An 18,099-nucleotide genomic window follows, 5' to 3' on the forward strand; every position below is an offset into this window, starting at 1 on the left:
ATATAAAAGTATTTTCTATATTTTTTAAAGTACCTGTTTTGGACTACAATCTGGATTTGGCCATATGTTTCAGTTTGCATAGTGGAAAAGCAGATGGCAGAGAGGATAATGACTCATCTGCAAAGCATATGGGTGAAAGGATCAAACAGGTAAGTAGCAATGGTTTGGTTTTTACATTCCATGCTAACAAGAACATGCACTGTGCATGAAGGAAGAATTCTTAGCCTTTAGTTGTCAAACTGGTATTTGCTGCTGGTCTCATCAGCCTGGGAAGTTCACGACAGCAGTATTTGAGGCACATTATTACATGTAGTTTCAGAATAAAAATTGGTAATAAATTATAAAAGTGCGTAAGTAATACAAGGCAGCTACAATTATACTGCAGCAAGTTTCAATCTTTGTGTTGGAGAGCATTATATATATATATATATAATTAACTATGAAGTACTGAACAATAAATATGGTTATTATTATAACAAAAGACTAAAAGCTTTTTGACACACTATAGATTGTTAGCCAGAGGAATGACAAATTGTTAGGATTTATAGCTTTTAGGTATTTAATAAAAACATAGTAAGAAGAATATGTCATTCTGCCATCAGGAAATAATTGGACTGCTCTGATTGCCAGGAATTTGACACTGGTGGTAATTTTGATTTAAAAGCTAGTGGAAGGTACTTTTCACATTGAGAATCTAAACTGCGAATGGCATGTAGTCATCATGTAACTTTTGCTGTGAATGCAGTTTCAAAAGCTCATAAAATAGGAATCGAAATGACAGTAAACTACACTGAAAATGTTTATCACGAGAAAAGCTTTCAGAATTTTGGAGCAGGTAACTTCTCAAATAGGAATACAGAAGAAATTGGTCTGACAAAATTGGAAAGTGGTCATGCAAAACCAAGATAATTAGAAGTGTTAACTGCAGTTTTAAATGCTGTCATTGATTTTGCATTGAGGCCAATACAGTGACAAAAAAAGAAAAAAGTGTTATTAAAAAAAGTGTCTAACAAATTATTTGTTTATGTAGAAAACACAAAGAATACAATGTAACCTGTTATATAATGGGAATTCCACAGTGATTATTTGCTCCAAAGCAAAGACTGTAATTTTGAATCTTGGAATGTAAACTTTAATCTGTTACCATGGCTGAACAAATGAAGTTTCTTTCTTCTAAATTACATCAGGAATGAAAGACATAATTAAAAGTAAACCTTTTAAATAGAAATGTCAGAATGCTGGTTCAGTTTGGAAGGGTAAATTTTCAGAAAATGAATAATATTTTTCTATTGATTAAAGGCAATTTTGATTCTATGGCAACAATCAGAAAATCTACTACTATATGGTTCTAAGAAAAGATGAATGTTACTTTCTGATGTCCCTCTTTTTTTGGTCTCTTCTACCAAAGGATGTGGATTGATTTCTACTTCATAGTCACTTCTCCTAGGATGTTAGGAGAGGCAGAGAATAAAGTTAGTGACTGACTTCTTTCACAGAAATCTGTGATCTATGGTGTTGTGTATTGATAACATTGTGGTGAAACTAGTTCATCCAGCCACAGGAGATGACACATTCAGTGTAGGGGGAACTGCGATTTACATATCAATGACAAGCTAAGGAGCCACAGCACAGAGGATAAGCCAGAGGGCACATACCCCGTCTTCTGATATGCCCAGCTTGGCACACAAAGGGGAAAAGCTGAGACCCTCCAACACGGCCTGGGAGTTATCAATCACTTGTCAATCTTTCACAATCACCCCTTCCCCCCTAGACTTTCCTCTACTTGGAGAGCTATAAATGTGCACCAGCACTGCTAGGGAATCCACCATCCTGAGGACCTTCAGCCCATCAGCCTCACTGCAGGAACTAGACCAGATATCGAAGGACACTGCGCTTCTGAACTACAAACCCCAGCATCCTCACCGTGGGACACCGGAGGCCATACATCATTGTACAAGTCCTGCCATCCACGCTGTGGAGCCATAAGAGCGGTTGGATCTCTCACACTTTTCTTTCTTCCTTTTGCTGTTAATGTGTTGATAAGTTCTGTGAGATCATAAAATACTTTTGCCAAGCCACTAATCGCTGTAAGTAGTATTCCAACATGTACTTTTAGTAAAACTCATAATTTAATTGGACCCCTGGAGTGATTGTCTGTCATTCACTTCGCATAACCAGGCAGAATGAACCCAGAGTTAACTCACACCTGGTCTCATCTGTTGAGTCAGGGCACATGTGTTCAGAGTTAACTCATCCCTCATCCCATCTGTTGGGATGGGACATATGGGTTACTCATTCCAGAATGGAATCTTTCCTATGTTCTCTGCCTGTGAGCTTCATTACTTACTTTTTTCCTTAGAACCCCTCATCCTATTACACATTTGTACATGGTCTACTCTACACATCTCTTCCACCAGGAGAAAAGAAATAATTTTATTATTATTATTATTATTATTATTATTATTAGTAGTAATAATAATAATAATAATAATAATAATAATAATAATAATAATAATAATAAAAATACTCCTTACTTCCTCTATGTGTGCCTAAAATGCATTTTTAACAAAAAAAATCCCTTTATTTTTGATGTCACATTACAAACCACACCTCAACCTTCCAAAAAACCCAAACACATTTTGGTATTGCTTTTCATTAAATATAAAAACATCTTGCACTGTTATGGAATCACAGAGTAGATGAGGTTAAAAGTGACCGCTGGAGGTCCTCTGGTCCAATTTCCCTCCTCAAATAGGGCCACCTAGAGCCCATGACCATGTGCAATGGGTTTTGAATATTTTCAATGAGAGAGACCCCACAACCTCTCTGTGACAGTGCTCATCCACCCTCATGGCAAAAAAGTGTTTCCTATTCAGATGGCCTGTTCACTGGGTGCCACTGAAGAGATCTTGCTTCCATCGTCTTTGTACCTTCCCTGCAGGAATTCATACGGATTAATAAGAACCCCATTGAGCTTTCTCTAGGCTGAACAGTCCCAGCTCTCTCAGTCTTCCCTTGTAGGAGAGATGCTTCAGTCCCTTTGTCATCTTAGTGGCTTTTTCTGGACTCTTCCCAGCTTGTCAATTTCTTTCTTGTAATTGTAATAAATTTTGACTCGATCTTGTAAATAACAAGAATTTATTTAGAATCCGGCAATAAGCAAAGACAGCGCTGGGTGCGGCCTAGAGACCTCAGTCTCCCTCACGGCACGCGCACACCGCTAATTCAGTTCTCTGGGTTTTTAAAGTCCATCTCTGGTCCATAGCTTCCGGATGTAACTTGTCACTCATGTTGAAGGCTCCTATCATGTGGGCGTCGACTGCTGTGTAGCCAGTTTCTATCGCCTTACTTTGGTTACTTATGAGGTAAATACATCAAGCAGGACAAAGCAAGTAAGAACTCAAACAAACATCTCCTTGTCAGGTAAATACATCAAGCAGGACAAAGCAAGTTAGCATACAAACAAACATCTCCTTGTTAGGTAAATACATCAAGCAGGACAAAGCAAGTAAGCATACAAACACTTCTCAAAACTCAAACAAACATCTCCAGGAGCTTTAATGAACAAACATTTCTCGGAACTGCTTGTTACATAATGAGTGGCCCATAACTGGACACAGCACTCCAAAGTGTGGTCTCACCAGTGCTGAGGGGAAGGATGATCTCCCTTGACCTTCTGGCTATGCTTTTCCTAATGCAGCCCAAGATATCTCTAGCATTCTTTGTTGCAAGGGAATTTTACTGGCTCATATTCAAGTTGGTGTCCACCAGAACCCCCACACCTTTTTCTGCCAAGCTGCTTTCCTGTTGGGTGGGCCTCAGCATATAGTGGTGAATTAAATACCTGAATTTATCAAAGAAATTGATAAATTGGGGTTTATTAACAATGAAAGTAAATTAGTTAGAAAAGACCAAGTCCTCAGAAATTGGTTCTGATTCTCAAGCAGCAATTGTGTTATGCATAAAGTCATAACTACAATTCAGAAATCTTATGTTCATTTAGAAGTTCTGAAGCACATCTCATTTGGAAACTGGACAAGTAACTTGGTATTAATTGGAACAAGAAGCTTGGTATGGATTGGAACAAGCAGCCTCATGATTGGAACAGGGCTACAAATAGGTTCAAAAATTCTTTCTTGATAACCTTATATTAAAAAACTTGTAAATTGCAGCCTGTGGGAGTGACCTGTGTTGAAGAAGTTTGTGGAGGATCGTATTCCATGGGAGGAACCCCATGCTGGAACAGGGGAAGAGAGTGAGGTGGAAGGAGTAGCAGAAACAATATGTGAACTGACAGCAACCCCCATTTACCATCCTCCTGCATCACTTGCGGGGAGAAAGTAGACAAATCATAAGTAAAGTTGAGCCTAGGAAGAAAGGAGGGATGGGGGAAAATGTTTTAAGATTTGGTTTTTATTTCTCATTACTCTGCTCTTATTTGATTTGCAATAAATAAAATTAATTTCTCTGAACTGAGTCTATTTTGCCTATGTTGGTAATTGGTAAGTGATCTCTCCCTGTCTTTATCTTGAGCTTTTCATTATGTTTTCTATCCCCTGTCCAGCTGAGGAGGGGGAGTGATAGAGCAGCTTGATGAACACCTGGAATCCAGCCATGGTCAACCCACTACACTCATTCAGAAACATTTTTCAAAGCATGTCTTCTAGATCAGGCCCTAATCAAAATGCAACTAGAAGAGAAGAAGACTGTCTTAATCCTGCAGTCAGTAGAATACATGCTCACCGAGGCTTGGTCTTCAAAATGAAGACATTTATTTTCTGTGGAACAGACATTTTTTTTATTGCCAGTAAGATTTTAGATAAATTAACACTAAAATTACAGTGAGGATCCAGAAGAAATCCACCCAGAGTAGACTGAATGCTCAGATCACTAGTATTATGGCTTAGAACCTTTTGAGACTATTGCAAACCATAATTAAGTGAGGTTGAAGTATTTATTATCTTAGGAACACAAGGTAAGCATTTTACAGTGTTTGAGCAGTCTCAGACCTCATACCCGGTTACATTGTAAGCGTACAATTGACAGACATTCTTTTTATATTGCATAAAAGCTTATAAAAGTGTAATTTGGGCTCATAGGTTGCATATAAAATGTCAGAACCACAATGGGACTGTTGCATACATGTTATTAATGGGTGTTGAATGCAAGCTCTCTAAGTTGCTCCCAGAACATCAACCATAATACAGAATTTCTCCAGCACTGACTGCTAGATTCATATTTTTTCAGATGCCTTTTTATTGGTCCCAGGAATCTGAAATGTTTTATTAGACATCAGGTCACTGCCTACTGGTTAATAGGCTTCTAAAGAAAATAAAATAGGCACTATCATTTATAGAAGAGGATTTTACAAGTAACTCTGTTAATATTTGCATAAGACTTGTTAGGTTTTCTCTGAATATTTGTTAAGCTATCTTATACAAAACATCAGGCACTGTGGGTCCCATGACCAAATTTCAGAGGGAGACAGCTGTTCTGTCCACAAGGCAGTTGGCTCAGAAAGAATGCTGCACTTCTGCATGTGTATATAACTATTGAATGCAAAAGTAAATTTCACATGCTATAAACTGTAAGGGATTGTTATACTTTTTATTGTAATTAATTAACCAACATCTATACAACATTTTAAGACTATAAAATATGCTGTATTTTTGTTACCGGGTAAAGCCATAATTTCATTATATGTTATGATACCTAGCATTATAAATTATATTTTCTGATGTGAACCAGTGATATACCATTTCCACTAAATAGCAAAATTAGCAATTCAGCAACCAATTAATCTTTCTAAATGATATTAAAAATCTGCAAGCTTACAACAGAAATACCCTTTATCAAACAAAAAGCTTTTGCTTTGTTTTTGAGCAAACAGATGTTTCCAACTTCTATATGTCACAGTTGTGTGCAACATTAAGGAGATCAATATCATTTAGTTACTCTAGATCCATCACAGAATATTCCCCAGACCTTGCTTTTAAATATAACTGTCAGATACTCTGTAATTAAGAATATTACTTCTCTGCTGCTCTGTGACACTATCTTACTATTGGTTTTGTAGTGCTCAATGCACGTTTTTACTTACTTCAAATGGGAAAATCACATATAATTTCTTTCCTCATTGATTTAAAATATGCAGATTCCTCTTACTGAACATAGCACTGGCATCTGGGGTTATGTTATGTTTAGGAAATACAACATCATTTATTGCTAAAAAGAAACAGAGGCTGGGCAATTTAAAGATAAATATGTTGTACTAGGTAGTCGACCCATTCCTCCTTTACTATTATTGCTTTTTAATGAATCCCTTTGAGAACTTCATCTTAAACCATTGAAGTTAATGGGAATTTTACCATTAATGGCTATAGTAGAAATGGATAAGTCTGAGAGATGAAAGTGCTTTTCTTTAAAATACATTGGTGAGTAAAGTTGACTCCAGAATTAGTTTGCTTTTGACCAACAATATTTATTAGGATATTCAATTATGACAGTTTCTTTCACAACTGTGTTGAAAGATAAAGGTACCATCAGGAATTGGTAGGTTAGATTCATAGTTAATTTGGGGTCCACATTGGCAGCAATGTTTTGCTGATTTTTTTTAAGTTAAACCCTGTGCACCAAACAAGCAGAAATACAAGTCACATTGATGGATCCGCAAGATGAAACACAATTCTAGCAAAACAGTGACTTAAATGCAATACTTCAGCACAGGAGGACAAACCTAAGTCAGGACAGGGCTGTGCTGACAACACTCTGAAAATACTTCCCAATAAAAAGCTCAGGAGTCATTACCTTGTTTTTGTCAGTGTTTTCTTGGTTTCTCACAATCACACAATTCAGAATTCCTCAGAATTCACAAAAATATTAGTTGGAAAGTGACATGTGGAGGTCCTTTTTTACTTGAAAGAGACCTATTATGATTGATAGACTGGGTCAGCTACAGCTTTGTGTAGACGAGTCAAAAAAATCCAGTGACCGATTCTCCATCCTATCTGGACAAAAATTTCTAATTCATTACCCTTCTGGCGATGATATTTTATCCAACATTCACTTGGAACCTCCAAAGCGATAATTTGTGGTTACTGTTGCTTGCGTGCTACTACTGAGAAAAGTTTTGCTCTGTCATCAGTGTAACAACTCTCCAGGTAATTGCAATTAGATCACCCTGTAGCCTCCTTCCTCTCTGTCAGACTAAACAAGACCATCCCTCCCATTCAGTTGCCATCAGACATTAACTCCATAGGAGTTCTACCCTCCATAGGATCCTTCCCAGTTTCCATTTCTCTTCCACTGGGGACCTACAACTGAGTATGTTATTCCTGGTGCAGCCTCACTAACACCAGCTAAAGGAGGAAGATAACTTCTCTAGGTCTGCTGAACACAACTTTCCTAAAGTATTGCAGTCTGTGGTTTGTGTCATTTGCAATGAGAGCACACCGTAGCTTCATATTCAGCCTAGAATGCACCAAAACCACCCATGAGTACTACCACCTGTAGTGATAGTACTCAGCTAATTGGTTCAAAGCCTATTCTGAAGCATGGTGCAAAATCTCCCCCACTTGCCCTTTTCAAACTGTATGAAGTTTCTGTCACTCTGTACTTTTCCTGAGGAATAACTGTAGTGCCCCTTTCAAATTACATCCAGTTTAAGGACCACAGACTTAGCAGAAGAAGGTGAGATTTGCAGATTAACATTGCCTAGCTGAAACATCATTAAAGATTGTAGTAAAGCCTCATTTTCAAAGACAAATATCACTTACATTCTGCTGTTAAAATTTCCCAGGTTTTCAACTTTCTTTACTAGTAATTTAAAGCATTGGAAGAGTACTCAGCACGAGACCTTTAGAACGTCCTATTAGCACCTTCTGGAATTTTGAACTCAATTTTTTCCTTTTAAGACTGACTGCAGAAGTACTTACTCTGACTCCCATTGGGAGGTGTGAAACTGAGTAACTCCAACAGTTGCAGAGGACATATGAGATAAAGTGCTTGTAAAATCAGTGAAAATAAAGGATAGTACATTTGTAAAGAATGTAACTGGAGCAAATGATAATACAAGGGAGAATGGGAGAGTATACTATTAAAAAATTAAAAAAAAAAATGAAAGCCATAGATCTAGGCTTTGTAATTCAGAGTATCAGATGTTCAAAGGAAACAGTGTTTAAATGGAAATGAAGTGACTCAGAGTCTTTGATTTGATTTAAACTTGGACTACTAAATCTAGAGAGAAAAATAAGGCCACATTTCAGTGAAAGGGAATATGACAATTTGAAGTCAAGAGCATTTAATAAAACTTCCTGAAAGAAAAATCTATCAGTCTGCAGAAAAAGAACTCCCAAAGGTAATAAATGCCAGAAAGCCCAGTGCATGGAACATTTTAACTGATCCTAAACCGATCAAAACATTCATGAATGAACAATAAGGATAAATCCTGAAAGGACATGGAGACACACTAGATATCTTAATAGGTCTTCTCGTTCTTTAACTTCTCTGAACTCCTGTGAATTTAAAGGAAATTAAATAAGCATTTAGACATGGTGCCAGCTCTCAGAAAATAACATGCAAGGGAATCAAGCTAACCTTGAAAAGAGAGAACAATAGAAAAAAGTATGTCCTAGAAAGTTTGAAAATATGAAGTTTTGACAATTCACGTATCCCAAGCTCATTACAGGAAATAACATTGAGTATTCATATCAGGCATGAGAAAAGATGGGATCTTTTAAATAACATTATGCATTTTCACTAGAGAATGAGTTTATCACAAGAGAGTTTGTATGGAATAAAGAAGTAAGTTAGACTAGATAACAGACTACTTTATGGAAAGTAAAACTTAAAAGAAGTCTTGCAAACAGAATTTTTTTTTTTTTTATGTGAAAATGAAATCTGTGATGTACTGGTATTTACATTCATTTATCATTCGTCTGAGGTCTCCTGAAAAGGTTTGATGAGATCATGGCCATCAGGTAAAAACAATACTGTGTACTGTTTTATTAAAGATATATTTAAGTCCAAAGCTCTGGAAAATATTTATGAAACAATAGGAGGCAAAGGAAGTAAAAAGGAAAGATTAAGCTTTACAAAATAATTTCCTCTCCTTCAGGTAGTGGGGGCTAGGGGACCGCACTTTCTGAATGTGTAACTTCAGTGTGTTCTGAATAGAGGAATCTTTCTATCAATTCAGACAAACAGTTTTTCAGTCATGAAATCTTGTGCCAATATCTTATATCTGATGTTTCACAAAAAAAGAAAAACAGAAAAACACAAACAACATCACCACCACCACCACAGAAAAAAAACAGCAACCAACCAAAACACCCACCACAGGCAGTTGTGAGGTTTAGAACAAACAAAAGATTTTCCACAGTGATCAGAGGATGTATCCAATCAATTCTTACAAGGTAATTAATTATTTATTTGGGCCATAAAGTTAGATAAATTCTTTCTCCACTGATTCTAAGTAGCTTTAAAAAACAAACAAACAAAAAACAAACAAAAAAAACCCTAAAAAAAAAAAAAAATATATATATATATAAAAAATCCTGGCTACATTTTGCTCAGAGTAAGTAGTACCAGAAAATATCCATTTACATAGGGCTGTCACTGTTTCCCATATGGATGGCCCAGCAGATTATTTTAGCTTTAAAAGTCATAATCTTTTTCAACAGTTCCATTTAATTCAGGATATTAAAAAGAAACCTTGGCAAATATTGAAACTACTGTTGTCTGCTGCCTTGGGAAACAAGACATACCCAGTCTACAGAACACATTTAATTTTTTAAATAATTTGAACAACGTATTAATAAAAGTACTGCAGCGACTCAAAAGAAGTATTAATGTCAATGCTATTCAGGATTCAATACCTGTGCCCAGCTTGTAACTAACAAAAAATGTATTGAAAATTTCAGCTACATGTTTTAAAATTATGTTATGGTTTGCTGCACATTTGATAGGATGAACCACAATTAGATTATTAAACGTCATATGTCACAAATGTGAAGGCATCAGAAAAACAAGTTCTCTATTTGATTTCTACAAAATATATAATCCATTCAAGAAAGTGTTTGAAATCAGCCATAAACAGTTTATACGCCTGAGAAACAGCATTGTTTTTGAGACTATGTGGACAGGCGCTGCAGAAAGCCTGAGACACTTGCAAAGATTTATGCAAAGAAATAAATAGTGAATAATAGTGTATTCAAAATTATGCTACTGAAGCTTTCTTTCATATAATTTGAAACTGAATTTCTGATTCCTCACTACCAGTCCTGTTCTGTTCTGTTTCTTTTTTGGAAGACCATCTATCACTAACAGTCTTTTAGGGCAAAGTAAGGTCCTATTAACACTGAAGAGATACAGCATTAAGTTGAACAACAGGAATTTTCTATTTGGACTTGTCTCTTAAATGAGACTTGCAGTGGGTATCAATACGTCTTGGTGGTACAGGGTGACACACTCACTGAGCTACACAATTGGTAGACTATACTCAGATGGTTAATTGAAAATGGCTCCATATATTCATATTATTTCCTCACAGAAATGACAGATTATTAACCTAAATCTACCCTGAAGAAACATGAAGAAAATCTGCTCATTTATTGAGCTTCAGTTTAGAGTAACATTCTAGCAATACATGCTGTGTTCCAGCAGCAACCTCTGTATTATGCAGTTTTTTGCTTGCTTTCCTTGGTAATAACATCATATGTTCTTAAATCACAGTATCTGCTGCTCAAATGAGAGCTCTACTTCTTCCACACACAGCTGAGCAATACAACACTTAGCTTTTTCATGTCCAAAGTCACAGCAGATGTTCTGTTGTTTTAACTGAAGTGACAAAAATAAAATGATCTAAACTGCTCTAATTTCTTCACTCTCTCCCTTTTGTCACTACACTTCAGAAGTGAATTTACAAAGTACTGCACTGCATTTTTAATGTGCATTTCAAATTCTATAAAGGTGCTCAGCTAAAGCCCTTCCAGATTCTTGTAAGAGTGACTGTGTCGTCTCAAGGTATATATGCCCCAATGCCATCTCCTAGAAATTTAAAAAAGAGGACTACCAGACCAGTATTCCTCAGTTTATATCCTGCAATTAAAACATGTGCTGTAAGTTTTCACCTATGAGCCAACAAGCGTGTTGATCTAAATGCTTAAAGCCTCTCAGAATGTACCTGAAGCATGATTCACTTCATTAGTCTGATTTATTTTAGTGCTATAACTGTGTACAAAACAGTCTTTTAACAGACCAGTTAAAAGACAAATTGTATGCCATCACCGTTTTGCTGGTGGCAACCTGCTTAGACCAACAAGTGTGTATGCAGTCCATTTGTATATTCAGAAATGGACCTAATGCAGGGAGTTGAAACAGTCTACATCATCAGTGTCTACATATCTATGAAAATGACTGGATCATCGGAAAAGTTATCTTCAGCTGATAATTAATTCAGGTATTTTTACTTCTCTGTAGACTTGCAGGTTTTTTTTCTTTTTACCTAAAAACTAAAATCTAGCAAGTTCTGTAGTATATGCCAACAGCTGTAAGAATAATGGAGATTTCAAAGACTTTCAGTGGCTGGTGTCCCTTCAAAATTTACTCTGCAAATCACTCTTCTTCAAAATTAACTCTTAAAATTCAGTTATTATCACTTCAACATTTACTATTTCTAAATTATATTCATGTAGTCAAGTGTCTAATGATGTTTTATTTATTCGTGGTTTTATCCTTGTGTTTGATTACTGGTATTGTTGAAAGATCTCCACTGTGCATGATCAACCTCTGTCTCAATACCAGTGTGGGTATAATACAAATTTTTGAAACATAGACCACAAAAAAATTTTTGAGATGTGTCTATTCCAGAAAGCAGTTGGAGTTGCTCTAGGATAAAATATGGAAAAAGAAGAAATCCTGAATTATAAGATACCAGCACCTTCAGAGTAGATCCAAAGCAGGAACTTTTCCTCTCTGTCAGACGGGGAAATAAATAGTTTTCCTGTCAACAGTTGCTAAAACAATTAAGCTAAAAGCACTTAATATTTTAATTTGGGGGCATTATAGAAAAAACACAGTTTACTAACTTTGAAGATTTTAGTAAAATCTGAAGGAGGTGCTTTCAGCATCATTGATGTTTTATAGTACATCTTTTCTCCTTATATGCAGTCATTTACAACTATATAGAATACCAATTGCAGTTCTGATTTGTTAGCAGTTTATAACTACCCTGCATAGTATAAAATAGTGAGCGAAGCTGTAAAGCAGTGAACAGATAGATCCAGTCAGAATTTTTAAGGTTAAGTAAAACACATTACTGTCTAAAGTGGAATATAACAGATTTTTTATCTTTTTCATGCAATCCAATGTGTCCTTCAGCATAGACGTGTAAGAATCTTGAGTAATCGAGGTTAGACCTAGCCAAAGTACTAGTCAGTTAGAGGAAACTATATGTTTGCTGCTGTACTCACTAAGCAGGTATAGAGTACCATAAAAGCCCTATATGTCTTTTCATTTGAGCCTCATGAATTTACCTGATTTATCAGTTCATCAGTTTGCTGTGTCACCCTGTTCTTCATTATCTCATGTCATCAATAGATTAAATACGATTATTTGTCTATGAATAAATTGGGTGTTGACTTCCTCCTACAGTGAAATACTCTGGAAAAGTTGTCACAGAAAGTAATCCCTAATGTGACCTTAAGCTCTTCCTTTTTGTTAATTTTAATTAACTAACATGCCAATCAGATCTTCAGTACAGTTTTTTTTTTTCTTTTTCTTTTTTTTTTTTCCTAGCCATTATCACTGTTTTTGTAGATCTTTATTTTAATCTATGTATCAGTACCTTTGCACAGCTGCCTCTGTGTGTGCGTGTGCATTTTCTTATCAGGTTACTGAGGCCATCTGCAAAATTCTGAAGGATCAACAATGCCATCTGCAGGTACAAGGTAATTCCTGATCGGGAGACACATTTGCTTTAGCTTTTTCATTTCCCTTGCCTAAAATAGGCTGTTTATTCTAGACTGAAGTCAAATAATGCTCATACCTCAGCAAGTTTTAGTCATTCCAAACTTGTGTAGGTCTAGGACCTAGATATAAAGATTTCAGCTTAGATCTGTTTCCTGTTAACCTATGCAAAAGGCATAACCTATGCAAAAGGCAAACCTATGCAAAAGGCCTTATTCAAGTGATTCAAAAGTATCCAACCTGCAAAATGGAACTGGGAAGCCTATTAAATAATATATTTCCAGCTTCCTAGTATTTTTGGTTTTCCAACAAGTTTGTGAACAGAACCAGGACTGCTTTTTTCAAGATCTGCCACTTTCTTTTACTTTCAAGTGCAGCTAGTAGCAAACCCTAGAAGGATGCATATGCTATAGTTACTGCCTGTTTCTTGTGTTTTCTCTTTCTCCTGATATATGATCTGTGAAGAATTTCAGGCATGGTGTGTGTAGGTATAAATCTCACAAAGAACAGTAAGTAGTGTGGAAGACTGAGTGGACTACTGGTAACATAATTAATCTTTCTTTGCTCAGTTACTAAAAATTAACGTTTCCTTTTCTATTGAACATGATCCACAATAAAGTGAGGAAATATGTGGAATAATCATATCAGTCACAAGCTTCCTATGAACATTCTATGAAATGAAACTGATTTCTACCAGGAGTAAAGTGAAATTCATCAGTTCTATTTAAAAAAAAAACAACCAACCAACCAACCAAAAAACTAAGCCCCACTTTTTTTTTTTTTTTTTAATTTTTATTTTTATTTTTGTTTAATCTAGGTCAGGGTGTTATTAAAATGAAGAAAAACTTATAGTTAGAAACTAGAAGCTTCTGGATATTCTTCTGATTCTTTGACTCAATCAGTGGCCCTGGGCAAAAGCAAAGGTTTTTGTGCTCACTCTCTGCATCTGTAAAATCAGAATACTAATGCTTACTTCACACCAGGGAATAGTGAGGTTTTAATTAGATAATGCTAGTAAGCTGATCTGAGTCTGCAAGTAGCAAAAAAAATTGTTCTTAAAACAGTACTCAGTTCTAAATACACTTCTTAGAGAATGTGAAACGAATAGTCCTTTAGAGAGGTTCTAAGATCAAATACATTTGGGAGTGAAACAAAGTTAATCTACTTCAGTAAGCCAAATAAACTGAAAGGTTTGACTCAGAAAGGAGTCATTTACCTCAATTTAGTCCATTCAGGAATCTGATCAAAATCTAGCAAAGGCAATTTGATCCTTCAGAAGAATGATTTTTTTTTTTTTCCTCAGTTTATTAATATCAAATAGAAGTTACATTGTGGGTGGATTTATTTAAAGTTCCCCAAAAACTTAACTTTATATAACTTCCTAAAATTAATAACTTCAGGCTTATGAAGAATGGACATTTTGGATGACAATGATTTTGAACACAATAAAAGAGTCTGAAAATGTTTCACAACTATACTTAAATGTGTTTTGTGATACACGAAAATGTTTCAGTGGTGTAAGATAAACATACAGAAATACATAAGCTGATTTTTCTGATTTCAAGAAACTGCATCAGATTTTAAAATATTTGCAAGGTATCTCTTAATTGGTAATGAACTTACATAACTGCACTCTTATTCTTAATTCGACCTTTACATTTTTAGAGGCCATCACCCACAGCTTATGGCCAGGTTCACTTGTGAGCAGCTTTGTCCCACAGCATGATCGAGCATTAGTTTTTATAACACCATCTTTCCAGTCTCTTTATGCCCTGCTCCCCCAAGTCTTTTGTATTTAGTAAAATTAACTTGAATTATATTCTGAAGTAGATTTTACAAGTGTTTAATGAACTGGCTGCATGATACCAATTCTGTTAACCTTGTAAGCATAAATGTGAGATTCAGTTCTGCACCTCTGACAGGCACGGATGAATCAGCAGATGCAGCAGAAGAGTAAAGGGTCTGATTAGCTGAAAGGTACCTTTGAGACCACCAAAACCAAACTGCTGTTAGCAGTTTGCAGTTAGACAATTAGCATTATAATGCCTTTCTTGAATTATTCTATGGGTCATGAGGCTGTACCGTATCTCAGCAGTGCTTGACACCCCAGACATACTATGTCTCTGAGGAACTGCTTTGGATGTGTCTCCTGCAGCCCGCCTACTGAGAGAATCCTTCATCACTGAGCTAAGTCTTACAGAGTCCACCTTCTCCAGATCACTGCATCACAAAATTTACCATCCATGTTCAGAAAAAAAGGGGAAATCATAACTTATCTTTCATTTCCCTAGTTATGATTAAAAGTAAATTGGACAGAAAACTGTGATGTCAGTTTTTCCTCTGCCCCTGTGGGCTAATATAACACAGAAGTTATCAGAGAGAAGTTTCTTGATATTCCTGTACTGTGGTAATACTTGCAGTCAAGATAGCTTAAAAATGTGTTTGTGACCTTCATATAAATGCTGTTGCTCTGGAAAGCTAAAAAGTTGCTAGCATTTCCAATTGATTTTTTTGAAGTGTTACCATTTAGATAAAATACAAGTGAGACAGGTGGACTTTTAGGTGCTTATCAAAAAATTTTCTGAGCTGATTTTCATTTTGCCCGCATTAATATCAGGCATCCTGCCTCAGGGTTTAAACCAACTGTCTGAAGAGTAATTAAATCACTTTTTCCCTTTACTTTTATATATTAATGCCCCACTCTCCTTCCCAATTAATACCATTTCTTTGGTATAGCATGGAATATTGCCCTTCTCTGAGGCATCAGTATTGCTGAATACTGATAATGCCACAATAGGGTGCTTTCCATGTTTCTAAGAACAAAATTATATAAAAACTGAAATCCAATGTTTGGAAAGGTGTTCTTGGCTGTCCCGTTAGATAAAACGTACTTTGAAGTCTACCTTTGAAGGAAAAGCTCATGTAAAAGAAGGGTAGCCATATTTACCCATCCTATTTTTTTTTTTCTATTTCCATGAACTTAGTATATTCCAGTTGGACAATAACTCAGCTTTGGCCCACTCTACTGAAATATTGACTCACCTAGTTTCCTACTGTTTGGTAATATTTTTCATATTAACAAGGAATTCTCTTGGTGACTATTTTAGACTATTATTCCACAGTTAGATTTGAGAAATAAAGGTTTTATTCATTTGTAATCTGACTACAAAATTCTCTTCAAATCTTAGAGCTACTTCCTATATAGTTCTCCCAGATGTATAATTCTCCATTTGGATGGAAATTATGAAAGATCAAACAAGGCTTGGCTCAATATCTGTCTTAACCTACTTAGCTGACAATTATGAAGAAAAGCTTTGTGCTACATATGGCTTTTTTTCACTGGAAGAGATGTATGGGTTATTATTAGTGTCATTATTATTAACTGTAGCAGTTAGATAGTATCATTATTTTACTATCTTGTCATCGTTTTGGATTTATACCTATTAAGCTTCATTGACTCCTTCTCCTCCCTCCCTCAACTGCAATGCTCTAAAGGAAAGAATGAGCCCACCTGCAATTCTGGGTTAATAAGCCAGGACTTTATCACTTAAAATAGGATTGCAGAAAGCCTCATTATCTTCTACATACTAATCCATCATACTGCCAATCTTCCCTAGTCAGTCTGAGAAAGCATGATTTTTAGTCAAGTGTTTTCAAAGTAGACTTCAGGTTGTTAAAAAATAAGGTGCAGTTTTTCACATAGATTATACTTTTTTTCCTTCCTTGTATATTCAATTTACTTTTGTCTATGGTGGACCTAGATATGCTAAACCAAGTCAGAAGCAGTGGATTGGTGCTAATAGGATATTAATTTTATTGAAATTTTTTTTACCTGTGTACAAGCAGTAGAAAATAGGAAGTCAGAACATTTCTAACCTTATTCTAAATTTGTAAAAAAATGTCAACCTTATCAAGACATGGTCTTAATGTTTAATTATTTTCCACACTTTGCTTAGACTTGGTGAATTTGCACCAGTAGCAAACTCTGATTTAATTTGGATCCTGAAAAAAAAAAACAACAACAACAACAAACAACTCTCTACTTAAACAAACACACCTTGTCTTTTTGATATCATACTAATCTTTAAACTCACTGAATACATGGGAAAAAAATATATCTGAGTCTTCTGTTCTTGCTTTAACTCATACATCATACAGAAGACTTTGTTTCCTATTAACTCCCTTGAGCACATTTTAAGATAGCACAGCAGCACAATTCACAGGGGATCATCCATGCAGGAGAGCTAGGGCTACACAGAATTGTTATCTAAAGGAAAGATGGGAAGTTTATAAATGTTTCTTTTACCCTTTTATTTTGTTTCATTTCTTTGGTGTCATGAAATAGCTGATGAAAGGGAAAGACACTTTTCAGCAATGCTTCCCCACTTGTTTTTCAGCTTGTGAAAAACAGTTATTTTCTTTTTCAGTGGAACTGCTTTGCACTTTGCAGAAACAAAATGTGTGAATCACAGCAGATGAAGGAGATGCTGATTAAAGCACAAATTTTTCTTAATGCAACATTTTTTTCCTTGTAGACTGCTTCTTTGTCATTGTCAAATTCTGACTCATATTGGGAAAAGCTTGGAAGAAAAGTGTATGCATGTGGGTGTCTTGACATCTGGACTAAAGCACGTAAAAGAATACAATTTCAAAAGGCAAAGACAAGACATTGACTTTTGTCTGTGAAGGACCAAATCCCACAGAACTCTTTCATGAAACGCAAACTCATGATTCAGAGGGACCTAGAGTGCATGAACAATTCATCTGTGCAAAGACAGTAATTCTAGCTTGTCTCAGATGCATTGATTTCACTGTGAATACACAGGATGATTACCATGCCAGTATGGTTTGCCTAAGATTCATCAGAGTTTGTAAATATTATGATGATTTTTTCTGTGCACGTACTATGCCTAATTGTATAGAATTTCTGGGCACTGTTTTTTCGGTTATTTGGAAATCTCATAGTACTGTCCAAAGTGGTATTATTGGCCAGCATGTCATAAGATTCAATGATGTTCATTTAATGAGATTCTTGCTTGGAGGAAGAGAGGGAGTAAAGGTAAACAAAGATTTCCTTAAATGAGTCTGTGTATTTGCTTACCTAAAAAAAAGTGCTGTTAAGAATTCACAGAC

This window comes from Streptopelia decaocto, assembly GCF_964273445.1.
Source record: "Streptopelia decaocto genome assembly, chromosome: 1".
NCBI classification, from domain to species: domain Eukaryota; kingdom Metazoa; phylum Chordata; class Aves; order Columbiformes; family Columbidae; genus Streptopelia; species Streptopelia decaocto.